General features: G+C 46.9%; 1 long non-coding RNA gene across 2 annotated transcripts; it reads right to left on the reverse strand.

Moving 5' to 3' along the window:
* Positions 1-4,315: 4,315 nt before the first annotated feature.
* LOC112206739 (uncharacterized) lies at positions 4,316-16,547 on the reverse strand. Of its 2 annotated transcripts, none has more exons than XR_008541696.1 (3): positions 16,316-16,543; positions 14,517-14,556; positions 4,316-5,411 (listed from the first exon to the last, which is right to left on the reverse strand). It is a non-coding gene; the product is annotated as an uncharacterized LOC112206739 (long non-coding RNA). The 2 variants fall into 2 exon arrangements; XR_002941209.3 differs by lacking the exon at positions 4,316-5,411 and adding an exon at positions 7,636-7,729 and having other exon boundaries at positions 16,316-16,547.
* Between the last annotated feature and the right edge of the window lie 889 nt (positions 16,548-17,436).

The raw sequence follows: 17,436 nt of genomic DNA on the forward strand, positions 1-17,436 counted from the left end.
AATGTTAGTACACTAAAAAGTACTGAGCTGCTTTGGTATCAATTCCAGATCTTTCTTTTATCACAGAGATTTACACTAACCATATATGACTGCTAAAGGATTTCAGATACGTTGACCTGTTGCTACTATTTTAGTCTGAAAACAACCAGCATCTTTTTTTTTTTTAAGACAGTCTCGTCACCCAGGCTGGAATGCAGTGGCACAATTGTAGTTCACTGTAGCCTCAAACTCATGGGCTGAAGCAGTCCTCTTACCTCAGCCTCCCTAGTAGCTGGGACTCAAAGGTGTGTACCATCATGCCTGGCTGACGTTTTAAAATTTTTATAGAGACAGGGTCTTGCTATGTTACCCAGTCTGGTCTCGAACTCCTGGACTCAAGTGATACTCCACCTTGGCCTCCCAAATTGCTGGGATTACAGGCATGAGCCACCTTACCAGCATCTTAATGTGAGGTGAACTCACTCAGCATTAATCAGAGCCAGCCCCAGAAAATGTATCTAGTATCAAGCATCCAGCATCCACCTGCTTCAGCTCAGTGACCCCGCACATATCCATGGAGCAGCTACATCTGTGCCAGGCCAGGCAGAGCACACATGAACAGCATGCAGGCCTGCCCTCAACCTAACCAGCTTCAGGTCTAGAAGACAGCATGACAAAGTACAAAGCACCAAGTGATGTATGCAAGGAATGCAAGAGGGAATCCATGAAAGAAAACCTAGCTGATGGGAATTGGAAATGTTTCTGGAAAGGGCAGTATGGAAGCTGGATGTTGGAGGGGAGATAGGAAGAGGAGGAGAGGAGGAGGCGCCCAGAAGAGTGCACCACATTCTGCTAGGGAGCAGCTCCAGGTCTACTTGGCTGAGACCCGATAAACGGAAGTAGTGAACACCTGTTCCAGAAATACGGCCTTCCAGCTCCCTAAGACTAGGGGCCCAGGATTCATGTGAATAAACCCTCAAAAGGGAAATGTTTAGAATTCTATCCCATTTCCAAGCAGTAAATTCCCAGGTTTTAAAGCTCTGCCTCTGGCTAAAGACAGCCAGCCGGGTTGAAGTGTTAGACCAGCGCATTCTTACTGCAATGATGAAAGCAGGAAGTAGGAGCAGAAGTCATTAAATAGGAAGGAGGCTGGGCACGGTGACTAACACCTGTAATCGCAACACTTTGGGAAGCCAAGATGGGTGGATCAAGACCAGCCTGGCCAACATGGTGAAACCCCGTCTCTGCTAAAAATACAAAACTAGGCCCCGGGCACGGTGGCCCACACCTGTAATCCTAGCACTTTGGGAGGCTGAGGCGGGTAGATGACCTGAGTTCAGGAGTTCGATACCAGCTTGGCTAACATGGAGAAACCCCATCTCTACTAAAAATAAAAAAACAGCTGGGCGTGGTGGCGGGCACTGGTAATCCCAGCTACTCGGGAGGCTGAGGCTGGAGAATCGCTTGAACCCAGGAGGCGGAGATTACAGTGAGCCGAGATCACGCCATTGCACTCCAGCCTGGGAGACAAGCAAAACTCCGTCTCAAAAAAAAAAAAAAAAAAAAAGGGCGGGGGGAAAAGCTGCCCTTTCCCAGATCAGAAATAGTGTTACGGAGGTAGAAGATACGGATTAATCCAGAGTCAGCAATATAATAAGATGATTTCAACGTTTGTAGTTTTTTGGATGTTCACAATGAAAAGTTAGGAAGAGGCCAGGTGCAGGTTTCCACCTGTAATCCCAGCACTGTGGGAGACTGAGGGAGGAAGGATTGCTTGAGGCCAGGAGTGGGGAGACCAGCCTGGGTAACAGTGAGACCCTCATCTCTACAAAAAATAATTAAAAAAAAAAAAAAGAAAAGAAAAGCATGGTGGCACACACCTGTAGTCTCAGGTACTTGGGAGGCTGAGGGGGGAGAATTGCTTGAGCCCAGGAGGTCGAGGCTGCTATGAGCCATGATTGTGGCACTGCACTTCTGCTAGGGTGGCCGAGTGAGACCCTCCTGGGCTGTTACAGCACATCAATCTATGAAATGGGTCCAGTGTGCTAGCAGTGCCCCAGGTGCTGTCATTCACTTCGCTTACTGACTCCTCAATAACAGCCCCACTCAACAAATGAAAAACAAGCTCAGGTGAAATAAGGTCCTCAAGATCACATAGCCAGTAAAAGGCTTACCAGGACAATGGCCTGTTGGACTCCAAAGCCATTCCTTTCCATGTCCTTTATCTCCTTTACAGCAGAGAAGCCCCACTAATGGCTGCAAATTAACCAGCAGATGTGTCATAGGGACACTCAAGCAGACTCAAAATACAGACTAAACACTGAAAAGTGGAGGGGAGGGGGACAACTAAGGAAGCATAAAAATAATCTCCCTAGGCTTCTCATTTTACAACCAAGGAAACATCTCCAGACAGTATTATGTTCATGATGAGGTCATCCTACTTAAAGACAGAGGACAAAGGCTGGCATCAAAAAGAATAAAATTGGCCAGGCGCAGTGGCTCATGCCTGTAATCCCAGCACTTTGGGAGGCCAAGGCAGGCAGATCACGAGGTCAAGACATCGAGACCATCCTGGCCAACATGATGAAACCCTGTCTCTACTAAAAATACAAAAATTAGCTGGGCATGGTGGTATGCACCTGTAGTCGCAGCTACACAAGAGGCTGAGGCAGGAGAATGGCTTGAACCGAGATCTCGCCACTGCACTCCAGCCTGGTGACAGAGCGAGACTCTGTCTCAAAAAAAAAAAAAAAAAAGGAAGAATAAAATGTTTAGGAATAATTTTTTTTTTTTTTGAGACGTTTCACTCGTTACCCACGCTGGAGTGCAATGGCATGATCTCAGCTCACCTCAAACTCTGCCACCCGGGTTCAAGCAATTCTCTTGCCTCAGCCTCCCAAGTAGCTGGAATTACAGGCATGCACCACCACGCCCGGCTAATTTTGCATTTTTAGTAGAGATGGGGTTTCTGCATGTTGTTCAGGCTGGTTTCAAACTCCTGACCTCAGGTGATCCGCCTGCCTTGGCCTCCCAAAGTGTTGGGATTACAGGCGGAGCTATTGTGCCCGGCCAGGAATAAATGTAACAGAAGCACAAAAAACTTGTACATTGAAAACTAGAAAAGACTGTTGGAAGAAATTAAGGACCTAAATAAATGGAAAGAGGTTCTTGTTTATAAATCAGAAAACCTTGTATTGTTAAAGCAATACTCCTGGGCCAGGGTCAGTGGCTCATGCCTGTAATTCCAGCACTTTGGGAGGCCGAGGCAGGCAGATCATGAGGTCAGGAGATCGAGACCGTCCTGGCTAACACGGTGAAACCCCATCTCTACTTAAAATACAAAAGATTAGCCAGGCATGGTGGCACGTGCCTGTAACCCCAGCTACTTGGGAGGCTGAGGCAGGAGAATCCCTTGGACCTGGGAGGTGGAGGTTGCAGTGAGGCCAAGATGGCACCACTGCATTCCAACCTGGGTGACAGAGTGAGACTCCGTCTCAAAAAAAAAAAAAAAAAAAAAAAATTAACAGGCTGAGCACAGTGGCTCACACCTGTAATCCCAGCACTTTGGGTATGGGAGGCTGAGGCAGGAAGATCACCTGAAGTCAGTTCAAGACCAGCCTGGCCAATATGGTCACCTCTACTAAAAATACAAAAATTAGCTGGGTGTGGTGGCACACGCCTGTAGTCCCAGCTACTCGGGAGGCTGAGACGGGAGGACTGCTTAAACCCAAGAGGCGGAGGATGCAGGGAGCTGAGATCACATGACTGCACTCCAGCCTGAGCTACAGAGTGGACCCTGTGTCAAAAATTAAATAAAATAAAAAATAAAAGCCTATTTAAAAAAAATTTTTGTTTTCAGACAGGGTCTATCTCCATTACCCAGGCTGGAGTACAGTGGCACGATCTCAGCTCACTGAAACCTCCACCTCCTGGTCTCAAGTGATCTTCCTGCCTCGGGAAGCTACTCAGCTTCCTGAGTAGCTGGGACCACAGGCACAAGCCACCAAGCCTGGCTAATGTTTCTTTTGTTTTGTTTTTTGTTTTGTAGAGATGGGATTTTGTCATGCTAATCTTGAACTCCTCCCAAAGTGCTGGGATTACAAGCGTGAGCCACCATGCTCAGCTGAAAGGCTGACCCTAAAATACATATGAAAATCCAAAGAAGCCAGAACAGCCAAAATAATCTTGAAAAATAAAAACAAATTTGGAGCACTCACACTTCTTGATTTGAAAACTTACCATGAAGCTATAGTAATCAAGACTCTATGGTACTGGCATAAGGACAGACATTTAGATCACTGGAATAGATCTGACAATCCAGAAATAAATCCATACATTTATGGTCAATTGATTGTTTATAAGGTTGCCAAAATAATCCAATGGAGAAAGAGTAACATTTTTAACAGATACTTCTGGAACAACTAGACATCCACATCTAAAAGAATAAAGTTGGCCGGGCATGGTCGCTCACGCCTGTAATCCCAGCACTTTTGGGAGGCCGAGGCAGGCAGACCATAAGGTCAGGAGATCGAGACCATCCTGGCTAACATGGAGAAACCCCATCCCTACTAAAAATACAAAAAATTAGCCAGGCGTGGTGGCGGGCGCCTGTAGTCCCAGCTACTCGGGAGGCTGAGGCAGGAGAATGGCGTGAACCCAGGAGGCAGAGCTTGCAGTGAGCCGAGATCGCGCCACTGCACTCCAGCACTCCAGCCTGGGTGACAGAATAAGACTCTGTCTTGTTCAGAATAAAGCTGGAGGCCAGGCACGGTGGCTCACGCCTGTAATCCCAGCACTTTGTAGGGCAGAGGCGGGCAGATCACTTGAGGTCATGAGTTCGAGACCAGCCTGGCCAACATGGTGAAACCCCGTCTCTACTAAAAATTTAAAAATTACCATAGTGATGGGGCCTGTAATCCGAGCTACTCAGATGGCTGAGGTGGGAGAATCACTTGAGCCTGGGACACAGAGGTTGCAGTGAGCTGGATCGCACCATTGCATGCCAGCCTGGGCAATAGAGTAAGCCTCCATCTCAAAAATAAATAAAGTTGGACCCCTACCTTATAGCAAATATAAAAATTTACTCAAAATGGATCATAGACCAAAACATAAACACTAAAATATTAAAATCACAGAAGAAAATATAAGTATAGGCCGGGCACAGTGGCTCATGCCTGTAATCCCAGCACTTTGGGAGGCTGAGATGGATGAATCACGTGAGGTCAGGAGTTAGAGACCAGCCTGGCCAATGTGGTGAAACCCCATCTTTACTAAAAATACAAAAATTAGCTGGGCGTGGTGGTGGGCACTTGTAATCCCAGCTACTTGAGAGGCTGAGGCAGGAGAATCGCTTGAACCCGGGAGGCAGAGGTTGCAGTGAGCCATGATCGCTCCATTGCACTCCAGCCTGGGTGACAAGAGTGAAACTCCGTCTAAGAAAGAAAGAAAAAAAAAGAAAATATAGTTATAAATTTTCATGATCTTGGAATAGGCAATGGTTTCTTAGATATAACACCTAAAAAGCACAAGCAACCAAAGAAAAAACAAATTAGACCTCAACACTTTCGTGCATCAGAGGACATGACCAAAGAAGTAAAAAGATATACAGAATGGGAGCATATATTTGCAGATCACATATTTCTGTATCTAGACTATACTTAAAAATTTTGGCCGGGCACAGTGGCTCATGCCTGTAATCCCAGCATTTTGGGAAGCTGAGGCGGGCAGATCACCTGAGGTCAGGAGTTTGAGACCAGCCTGGCTAACATGGTGAAACCCCTGTCTCTACTAAAAAAAAAAAAAAATTAGCCAGGCACAGTGGCAGGTGCCTGTAATCCCAGCTACTCAGGAAACTGAGGCAGCAGAATTGCTTAAACCCGGGAGGCAAAGGTTGCAGTGAGCCAATATCGCGCCATTGTACTCCAGCCTGGGTGACAAGAGCATGACTCAGTATCAAAAAAAAAAAAAAAAAAAAAAGGCCAGGCACGGTGGCTTACGCCTGTAATCCCAGCACTTTGGGATCCCGAGGCAGGCGGATCACGAGGTCAGGAGATCGAGACCATCCTGGCTAACATGGTGAAAACCCGTCTCTATTAAAAATACAAAAAATTAGCCAGGCGTGGTGGCGGGCGCCTGTAGTCCCAGCTACTCAGGAGGCTGAGGCAGGAAAATGGTGTGAACCCGGGAGGTGGAGCTTGCATGAGCAGAGATCTCACCACTGCACTCCAGCCTGGGGGACAGAGCAAGACTCCACCTCAAAAAAAAAAAAAAAAGAAAAAAAGAAAAACAAACTTACTCTCAACAATAAAAAAAGGAGTAATACAGTTTTTTAAATGGGCAAAGGATTTTAGTAGATATTTCTCCAAAGAACATATACAAATGGCCCAATAAGCACACCAAAAGATGCTCAAAACCGTTAGTCATTAGGGAAATGCAGGTCAAACCAAAATGAGATACTGCTTCACACCCACTCAGATGGCAGTAGTCCAAAGGACAATACCAAGTATTGGCTAGAATAGGGAGAAACTAGAACCCTCATACACTGCTGGTGATCATGGAAAATGGAAAACAGTCTAGCAGTTCCTCTAAAAAGTTCAACAGAGTTGGCCGGGCGCGGTGGCTCACGCCTGTAATCCCAGCACTTTGGGAGGCCGAGGCAGGCAGATCGCGAGGTCAAGAGATCGAGACCATCCCGACCAACATGGTGAAACCCCATCTCTACTAAAAATACAAAAATTTTAGCTGGGTGCGGTGGCACACGCCTATAGTCCCAGCTACTCGGGAGGCTTAGGCAGAGAACTGCTTGAACCCGGGAGGCGGAGGTTGCAGTGAGCTGAGATTGTGCCACTCCACTCCAGCCTGGCAACAGAGCAAGGCTCCGTCTCAAAAAAAAAGAAAAAAAAAAAGTTCAACAGAGTTACCATAGGACCCAGCAATTCTCCTGAGTATACACCCAAGAGAACTGAAAACATATGTTCACACAAAAACACATACACAAATGTTCATCAAAAGTATAAGCAATTCAGGCCAGGTGCGGTGGCTCACCCCTATAATCCCAGCACTTTGGGAGTCTGAGGCGGACGGATCATTTGAGGTCAGGAGTTCAAGACCAGCCTGGCCAACATGGTGAAACCCCGTCTGCACTATAAATACAAAATTAGCCCAACATGGTGGCACTCGCCTGTAGTCCCAGCTACTCGGGAGGCTGAGGCACAAGAATCGCTTGAACCCGGGAGAGGGAGGTTGCAGTGAGCCGAGATCGCAGCAGTGCACTCCAGCCTGGATGACAGAGTGAGATTCCCTCTCAAAAAATAAAAATAAATATAGATATGTATCAAAAATAAAATACATTTAACATACCACTTAGCAATCTCATGTCTAGATATTTACCCAAGAGAAATAAAAACATATGTCCACACAAAGACCCTCATGTGACTGTTGATAGCATTTGATAGCATTATTAAAAATAGCCAAACGATAGGATCCACTGGAATACCTAACAGCTACTAACAGCGTAAACAATCGTGATACATTCAAACAATGCATTATCACCCAGCAATCAAAAGGAACAAAGAGCAAATAAACACAACATGAATGAATCTGAAAGCGTTATGCTAAATGAAAAGAGCCAGATTTGCTGGGTGCAGTGCCTCACACCTGTAATCCCAGCACTGTGGGAAGCCGAGCCAGGAGGATCGCTTGAGACCAGGAGTTTGACTCCAGCCTGGGCAACATAGTGAGACACTCGTCTCTACAAAAATAAAATAAAATAAAATGAGTAATCATAACTAGCCAAAAAAAAAAAAAGAAAAAAAAAAGCCAGATGCAAAAGAGTAAATCCCATATGGATTTCGAGAAAAGACAATAAAGGAAAGCAGTGGTTTCGAGGGGGAAGTAGTTGGGAAAGGGCAAGAGGCACAAAGGGGCTTTTTGGGGTGATGGAAGTGATGGTGGTGGTGCTTTCACAACTGTGTACGTCTGTCAAAACTCATTGATTTAAAAAAGATGGATTTATTGTATATAAATTATATCTCAATAAATTTGAATGCCACAATGAGACACTAGTCATACTCACAAAAAAGGCTAAAACAAAATGTTGGACAATACCAAATGTTAGTAATGATATAAAGCAATGGAAACTCTCATCTAATTCTGGTAGAATGTAAAAATAGTGAAACTATTTTGGAAAAAAGTTTGGCCATTTTTTTTTTTTTTTTAAGGCAAAGTTTTGCTTTTGTTGCCCAGGCTGGAGTGCAATGGCGTGATTTCAGCTCACTGCAACCTCCACCTCCCAGGTTCAAGCGATTTTCCTGCTTCAGCCTCCCGAGTAGCTGGGATTACAGGTATGCACCACCATGCCTGGCTAATTTTGTATTTTTAGTAGAGATGGGGTTTCTCCATGTTGGTCAGGCTAGTCTCGAACTCCTGACCTCAGGTGATCTGCCCGCCTCGGCCTCCCAAATTGCTGGGATTACAGGCGTGAGCCATGGCACCCAGCCTTTTTTTTTTTTTTTTGAGATGGAGTCTTGCTCTGTCGCCCAGGCTGAAGTATGCAGTGGTGTGATCTCGGCTCACTGCAACCTGTGCCTCCCAGGTTCAAGCAATTCTCCTGCCTCAGCCTCCCCAGTAGCTGGTACTATAGGCACAAGCCACCATGCCCGGCTAAGTTTTGTATTTTTAGTAGAGATGAGGTTTCACCATGTTGGCCAGACTGTGCTCGAACTCCTGACCTCAGGTGATCCACCTGCCTCAGCCTCCCAAAGTGCTGGGATTATAGGTATGAGCCACTGCATCCAGCTGGCCTTTTTTTTTTTTTTTCTTTTTTTTTTAAGATGGAGTCTCATCAGTTTTCCATTGGTCTACAGACCATTCTGCCTTGGATGCCTTTGCTTCCTGCTGCTCGCTGAGAAGCTTCATCAGGAGGCCTGTTCGTGACATGAGCTTGGCACAGGTCCCTTGCACATGTGTTTCTGAACATTCCATTTTCAAGGTCCAGATAACATGAGACATGAACCTTCTCACATCCTCATTGGGAATGAGGGACCATAGCTGCTGGGTTAGCTGAATTTCAAACTGATCACCTGGGGACGAGAGCAATGGGTAATTGAAGCTTTTGGGCTTGGGGGACAGGTCAGTGCCCATGCTGTTGTATTCCCATTTTGTCTCAGTTTGTTTAACAGTTGGCTCTAAGTTGAATGCAGTCCCAGTGGAATCTGCCTCAGGAGGATGATTGTAGTTTGTGTTTTCAGAGATGGTGACTTTTGGCATAATAATGTTTTTCATAAAAACGATTTCTTCAAAGGCAGAAAAAAAAAAGAAAAAAAGATGGAGTCTCGCTCTTGTCGCCCAGGCTGGAGTGCAATGGCGCAATCTCGGCTCACTGCAACCTCCGCCTCCCGGGTTCAAGCGATTCTCCTGCCTCAGCCCCCCAAGTAGGTGGGATTATAGGTGCCTGCCACCATGCTGGGCTAATTTTTATATTTTTAGTAGAGATGGGGTTTTGCCATGTTGGCCAGGTTAGTCCCAAACTCCTGACCTCGGGTGATCCGCCCACCTCAGCCTCCCAAAGTGCTGGGATTACAGGCGTGAGCCACCGGGCCCCGCTGGCCATTTCTTACATAGTTACTCATTCATTTTCCCTATGTCCCAGCAATTCTACTTCTGGTATTTATTCAAGAAAATAAAAATATTTGTCCACAAAAAGGATATTTACAGCAGGATTATTCCCCGTAGCTAAAACTGGAAACAGCTCAAATGTCCATCAACAGATGAATGGATAAACAAATTGGTACAATGGAATACTGCACAGCAGCAAAAATGAATGATTATAATATGTGCATTGACATGACTAAATCTGAAAGACATTATGCTGTGTGAAGGAGAACTCAAAAGAGTACATGCTGCATGATTATATGTATATGAAGTTCTAGAGCATATAGAACTAAGTTATGATTATAGAAATCATAATGGTAGAATATGCTGCAAAAAAATACAATTTACACTTCTATTTTTTAAAAATTAAGCTGAAACAGGGATTAAGTTAGTATTCAAAATACATGCCATCAGATCCAGTACACCTGCAAGGACAGGGTCACAGATTTGACTTTTAGCTTCTTAGCCACGGAAGGAAAGCGTTCAAAACAATCAGTTATATGATTGTATCCAAAAGATGGGTGTGGGGGCAGAATCAGCTATTGGCCGGGCACAGTGGCTCATGCCTGTAATCCCAGCACTTTGGGAGTCCGAGGTGGGAGGATCACTTGAGCTCAGAAGTTCAAGACAAGCCTGAGCAACACAGCGAGACCCCATCTCTACAACAAATTTTTTTCTTTTATTATTTATTTTATTTCTTTATTTTTTGAGATGAAGTTTCGCCCTTGTCACCCAGGCTGGAGTGCAGTGGCTCGATCTCGGCTCACTGCAACCTCTGCCTCCCAGGTTCAAGCGATTTTCCTGCCTCAGCCTCCCAAGTAGCTAGGATTATCAGCACATGCCATGTGCGGCTAATTTTTTGTATTTTTGGTAGAGAGAGGGTTTCGCCATGTTGGCCAGCCTGGTCTGGAATTCCTGACCTCAGGTGATCTGCCTGCCTCAGCCTCACAAAGTGCTGGGATTACAGGCATGAGCCACTGCACCCAGCCAAAAAAAAATTTTTTTTTTTAATTAGCCCAGCCTGGTGGTACAGGCCTGCAGTCCCAGCTACTCGGGAGGGTGAAGCAGGGGGATCACTTGAGACCAGGAGGTCAAGGTTACATGAGCTATTATTGCACCACTGTACTCCAACCTGAGCAACAGAGTGAGACCTTGTCTCTTTAAAAAAAAAAAAGAACAAAAATAACAAGTATTTTTTACATTTTGGAATTGAGATATGAGAGAAATTCCCACACTGCACCACAGTTGAGGTAGTGGACAACCAAGTTCAGTCTACACACATTCCACTTGGCTGTTGCTTAAAAGGTCTTGTGATGTAACAACAAAGTAAACTTCAGTTGAAGCACCTTTATGAGAGGCAATGACACATGAATCGGACCCCACTGAAACCAGTAATAGGGATAAAGGGACATGCTGTTAGGGTATAAGACAGCCAAAAAATTTTCTCTCAGGATAGACATTACAGCCCTAATAACACACTTGATTCTTTGCTTTAGCCTAATAAGGAAAGCAGATTTCCAATCAGTGAGAGGAGATCCCCTCCGCCAGCGATTTGGGAAACTGTTGGGAGTTGTGGTGGTAGCAGAACACAGGAGAAAGCCACTCAGGAACTGGACAAGGGTGGTAGCAGTGGGGATGCAGAAAGGGGACATACTGGAGATATGTTTTGTGGTGAGAAGTAGTTCAGATTCAGAACTTGCTCACAGATTTGCAAGTAGGAGAAAGTGAAATCAAGGCTAATAGTTCCTAGGTTTTTGTTTATAATTTGGTTTTCTCTTGTGATTACATTCTTTCATTTCACAGTTTTTATTGAGAGCCTACTAAATGCCATGTTACATTCAAGGTGCCTGATTACAGAGGTGGAGAAGATAAGGACCTGCTCTCGCTTGATTAAGAGCACGGGCGCTGAAGCTAGTCTGCTTGGATTCAAATCCCAGCTCTGGGCTGAGCATGCTGGCTAATGCCTATAATTCCAACACTATGGGAGGTAAAGGTGAGAGGATCACTTGAGCCCAGGAGTTCAAGAGCAACCTGGGCAACATAGTTAGACTGTCTATACAAAAAAAAAAAAAAAGAAAAATTAACTGGGCATGGTGGCACATGCCCATAGTCCCAGCTACTGGGGAAGCTAAGGTGGGAGGATGGCTTGAGCCCTGGAGGTCAAGGCTGTAGTGAGCAATGATCTTACCACTGCACTCCAGCCTGGGTAATAGAGTGAGACCCTGTTTCAAAATATAAAAAATAAAAAATCCCAGCTCTGCCACTAACTAACTGTATGACCATGTGCAAGTTACTTAACCTACCAAGACTCAGTCTCCTCATCTGTAAAATGGGCATAATAAAAGTATCCACCTTCTAGAGTAATAGGCCGGATTCTAAATGCCTAACAAGATTAAACATTAGCCAGGTGCGGGCTCCCACCTGTAATCCCAACAATTTAGGAGGCCAAGGCGAAAGCATTACCTGAGCCCAGGAGTTTGAGACCAGCCTGGGCAACATGTCAAGGCCCTGTCTCTACAAAAAATACAAAAAACTAGCCAGGTGTGGTGGTGCACACCTCTGGTCCCAGCTACTTGGGAGGCTGAGGTGGGAGGATCACTTGAGCCCGGGAAGTGGGGGTTGACATATTCCAGCCTGGGCAACAGAGCAAGACCCTGTCTCAAAAAAAAAAAAGAAAGAAAAAGAAAAAGCATATTAAGTTTTAGCTATTACAATTTAAGGAGCTTTCATTCTAGTGAAGGGAAGCAGAAAATAAACTAGCACTAAATATTAGGTTATGGTAAGTTCAAAGAAGAACATTTAAAAAGGAGATATAGAGAACTTCATGAACTACTTCACTTAGGTGCTCCGGAGATGACATTTAATCTGAGACCTAAATAGCAAGGGGCCAGACATGAAAATATCTAGGAAAATAACATTCTAGAAAGAAACAATGAATGCAAACTCCCCAGGGCGAGAACAAGCTTAGCACATCCCAGGGACAGAAAAAAGGGTAACAGCCGGGCGCAGTGGCTCATGCCTGTAATCCCAGCACTTTGGGAGGCCAAGGTGGGTGGATCATTTGAGGTCAGGAGTTAGAGACCAGCCTGGCCAACATGGTGAAACCCTGTCTCTACTAAGAATACAAAAAAATGAGCCGGGCATGGTGGTGCACGCCTGTAATCTCAGCTACTCGGGAGGCTGAGGCATGAGAATCAGTTGAACCCAGAAGGTGGAGGTTGCAGTGAGCTGAGATCGCACCACTGCACTCCAGCCTGGGCAACAGAGTGAGACCCTGTCTCAAAAAAGGAAGGGAGGAAGGGAGAGAGGGAGGGAAACAAGGCTGGAATTCAATGATAGAGGAAGAAAACGATGCAAAATGAAGTTGTAAAGCAACTAGTTGACAGATCAGTAGGTCCTGATAGGTCAAGGCAAGGAATTAGATGATGATGGTGATGATGATTATTATTATTATTATCATTATTATTTTGTAGACGGAGTCTCGCTGTGTCTCCCAGGCTGGAGTGCAGTGGCGCAATCTCAGCTCACTGCAACTCAAGTGATCTCCTGACCTCAAGTGATCCTCCTGCCTCTGCCTCCCAAAGTGCTAGGATTACAGGCGTGAGGCACTGCGCTTGGCCTTAGGTATTATTTTAAGCGCAATGAGGGGCTAGGGGAGCACTTTAAGAGAAGGGTGGCATGATTTGTCTTACATTTTAAATAAATCAGTCAGGCTGTTGTGTGGAGAATAGGTTTTAGGGTGGCAAGAAAGGAAGCAGAAAATTAGGAAGCTATTATAGGACTGCGGGCAAGAAATGACAAGTGACTTCATCTGGGGTAGTAGGCGATGGACAGATCTGGGATGTGTCTTAGATATAGCATCAGCAAGACTTACACTTTAACCTGAGCGCAGTGGCTCACACCTGTAATCTCAGCACTTTGAGAGGCAGAGGCAGGAGGATTGCTTGAGTCCAGGAGTCTAGAGACCTGCCTGAGCAACACAGTGAGACTCTGCATTTCTTAAAAATAAAAAATAAAAATTAGCTGAATGTGGTGGCATGCACCTGTGGTCCCAGTTACTCAGGAGGCTGAGGCAGGAGGCTCACTTGAGCCCAGGTCAAGGCTGAAGTGAGCCATGATCACACCACTGCACTCTAGCCTGGACAACAGTGAGACCCTCAAAATAAATAAACAAACAAATAACTTCTGTCTTTCAAGTTTGTTGGGAGGATAAACAAGCTATAGGATAAGTGAAAAACACTTAGCCCCAGCACCTAACACATATCATAGGCAAAAGGGTAACAGCCGGCTTCTCTTCCCTTTCACAGTCCTATGGGGATTTTTAAAAAATAGCATCTCTTGGTATACTGTCAGTGTTTGTGGTGATGGACTACCACCTGTGTAGACCTCTCAGCATGTATTAATAAATACAATCCTCAAAAACGGACATTTGGGAGCCGGGCATGGTGGCTCACGCCTGTAATCCCAGCACTTTAGGAGGCCGAGGTGAGCAGATCACCTGAGGTCAGGAGTTCAAGACCAGCCTGGCCAACATGGTGAAACCCTGTCTCTACTAAAAATACAAAAAATTAGTCTGGTGTGGTGGCGGGCGCCTGTAACTCCAGCTATGCAGGAGGCTGAGACAGGAGAATCACTTGAACCTGGGAGGCACAGTTTGCAGTGAGCTGAGATTGTGCCACCACACTTCAGCCTGGCTGACAGAGTGAATGAGACTCCGTATCTCACACACACACACACACACACACACACACACACACACACGCATTTGATAAGCACTTGCCAATTAACCTTATACATCCAGAAATAACATCACCAAATTAACTACCATTATTCTAAACATAAACAATTTTGGGTCTTTTAACTGACACTTCAAAATCCCTACTTACTTTTCTCATATTCCTTCCAATAATTTGTTAGGAGGTGGACCTGTCAATAGGAAGGACAAAAAATTATTATCACCAATACTCTCAAAGTAATCGTCACCTAGAAAACCCAATACACTCGGGGAATTTTCAGAATTCAATCAAGCCCATCCAACTGTCTCCAAGTTTTGACACTGCCTAAAGGACTCCTCACAGTTGGTTTAGCCCAACCCAGTAAGAAACATTTAACAAATAATTAAAAGTGCTGTGCCAGGGTGATTGTGTTGCCGAGATACGGTTGTTGGTAGCTGGGGAGTGGCAGGCAGATCCAGCCAAGAATTGTGCCCTAAACCAGGAGCTCTGATGATGAAATCACAGGATGTTTGAGTTTGGGGCTTGATGTTCATCCCAGGTGGTTTCCTATCGTGGAAAACATTTGATGTATAAGAGTAAGGCTCAGCCAGGCGCGGTGGCTCATGCCTGTAATCCCAGCACTTTGAGAGGCCGTGGAAGGCGGATCACCTGAGGTTGGGAGTTCAAGGCCAGCCTGACCAACACGGAGAAATCCCGTCTCTACTAAAAAAAAAAAAAAAAAAAAAAAAAAAAAAAAAAAAAAAAAAAAGGCCGGGCGTGGTGGCTCATGCCTGTAATCCCAGCTACTTGAGAGGCTGAGGCACGAGAATCGTTTGAACTCGGGAGGCGGAGGTTGCAGTGAGCTGAGATTGCACCATTGCACTCCAGCCTGGGCAACAAGAGCATAACTCTGTCTCAAAAAAAAAAGAGTAAGGCTCCACTGGGTGCGGTGGCTAACACCTGTAATCCCAACACTTTGGGAGGCCGAGGTGGGGAGATCACTTGAGGTCAGGAGTTCAAGACCAGCCTGGCCAACATGGTGAAACCCCCGTCTCTATTAAAAATACAAAAAGCAGCTGGGTGTGGTGGCTGGCGCCTGTAGTCCCAGCTACTTGGGAGGCTGAGGCAAGGAGAATTGCTTGAACCTGGGAGGCAGAGGTTTCACTGAGCCGAGATGGCGCCATTGCACTCCAGCCCTGGGCGACAGAGTGAGACTCCGTCTCAAAAAAAAAAAAAAAAAGAGTAAGGCTCTATTGCTACTCCCTGATTTAATAAACGTCTCTGGGACAAAATTTCTTCATCTGTAAAAAAGGTAAATAAAAAAAACGCTTACTTGGCAAGTTAATTGTGATGAATTATCTACGACACCGGAATGGAAAGTGCTTTACAGATTGCAAAGCACTCCTTACACATGAGTAATTAGTGTTCACAGGTCCAGTCACTTTTGGGGAGGAGGAAAGTGTGGTCTTTTAGAGACCAAACGTCTTTCTAAAGTCCTGACAGCCAACGAAGGGCTCGGTGATCTCTGCGCTTCAAACTCTGCCCAATTCTCAAAGCCTGGCTTAAGTACACTTTTCCCTCAGCCTAAGGGAGTGGCCCAAGGGCAAACCGTCCCGGGTTCGTGTCCCACCTCTGCCTCAAAGATTACACCCTCGTAGGACAGGTGCGTGTCCCTGGTGGCCTGGGCTGCCAGCTCGGGAAGGAGGAGGTGGCAACCGCACCCGGGCGGCCGAGTGCTTAATAATGGCAGTTGCCCTGCCAGCCCGGTCACCTGTCACTCCCTCCTCCGACTTCTCCCGCACCGCGGCCGCAATCCAGCCCGGACACTCTGAGGGCTCTCTCTGAGCTGGGCACGGTCCTCGCTGCTCGGCCGAGTGCAGCCCCCTCACCTCAGTGCGACTGAGACAAAGCAAGGGTCCCACCGGCCCCTGTCCCCTCCCTAAGGCGCGCCCTCAGGGCGGGAGACCCACCTCAGCCAGCCCCCCAGCTCAGTGGTCCAGAGGCTCGGCTCCCGCGCTGACGCCCAGCGCCTCCCTCCTCCACAGCCGTCACTGACCGCTCGCTCGCCTCTAGCCTGGACCCCGCTGTCCAGCAGTCCCGGCTGGCCGGCGCCGCGCTCCTCCCGCTCTGGCAGTCCTGGCACTGGTAGGACGCCCGCAGCGTTCCAGCCTAGAGGGCGCCGGGCGGGCACGCGCTGGGGGCGGGGGGGGGTGGGGCGGGGGAGGCGGGGCGACGCAGCGCGGGGCGGCCGGCGGTTGGTGCTCGCAGCCCGCGCGCCCGCCTTCCCGGCCACGTGACCTTTGGGCCCCGCCCAGATCGGGAGTTGCGCACGGACTCTTGGTGCGACCCCCTCCCACTGAGCGCTCGGGTCGGGACCTTCCCGGTGTCCCTGTGGGGCAGAGTCCCGTTGTGCAGAAGAGGCGAGCTGAGGCACGGTGGCAGGCGGGGCGTCCAAGCAGTTAGCGCCGCGCCTGGCCGCTCGTCCGCGCGGGAAAGCGTTGTCTCCCTTCCTTCGGATGGAATTGGAACGGCAGCTCTCGTAGCGCCCGAACTGTGCGGTCCTTGAGTTCACTGCTGTACCCACAGTGCGCAGAGCACAGGGGCACGCGGTACATTATTTGAATGAATAACTTTCTTATCCTGGCCTTTCTCTAACTCTCTCACTTCTACTTGGGTCACCCGCCCCCTCCCCAGGAGTCTTATAAAATAACCAGGGGAAGAGGAGACAGAAGTGGCTCATATGGGTAAAAGCCCTCGTCCTGCAAATCAGTGACACAAGGGAGTTAGTCCATCCAATGTACCGTTTTAAAAAGATTGCTACGTAGAAAAATAATAGGATAGGGTAAGAGGAGAACCCAGCTAGGAGCTTCAATGGGATCCAGGGTGTTGATATGATGGTGGTCTGGATTTAAGTGATGGCAGTAGGGATAAAAAGAAGTAAAAATTCCAGCCTGGGCAACATAATGAGACCCTGTCTCTACAAAAAAAAAAAAGTTGTTTTTTTTTTTTAATTATCCGTGTGATTGTCACTCCTGTAGTCCCAGCTACTGGGGCGGGGTTTGGGGGTTGGCTGACGTGTGAGGCTCCACCA

Source organism: Pan troglodytes, chromosome 23, assembly GCF_028858775.2.
Source record: "Pan troglodytes isolate AG18354 chromosome 23, NHGRI_mPanTro3-v2.0_pri, whole genome shotgun sequence".
Taxonomy (NCBI): Eukaryota; Metazoa; Chordata; class Mammalia; order Primates; family Hominidae; genus Pan; species Pan troglodytes.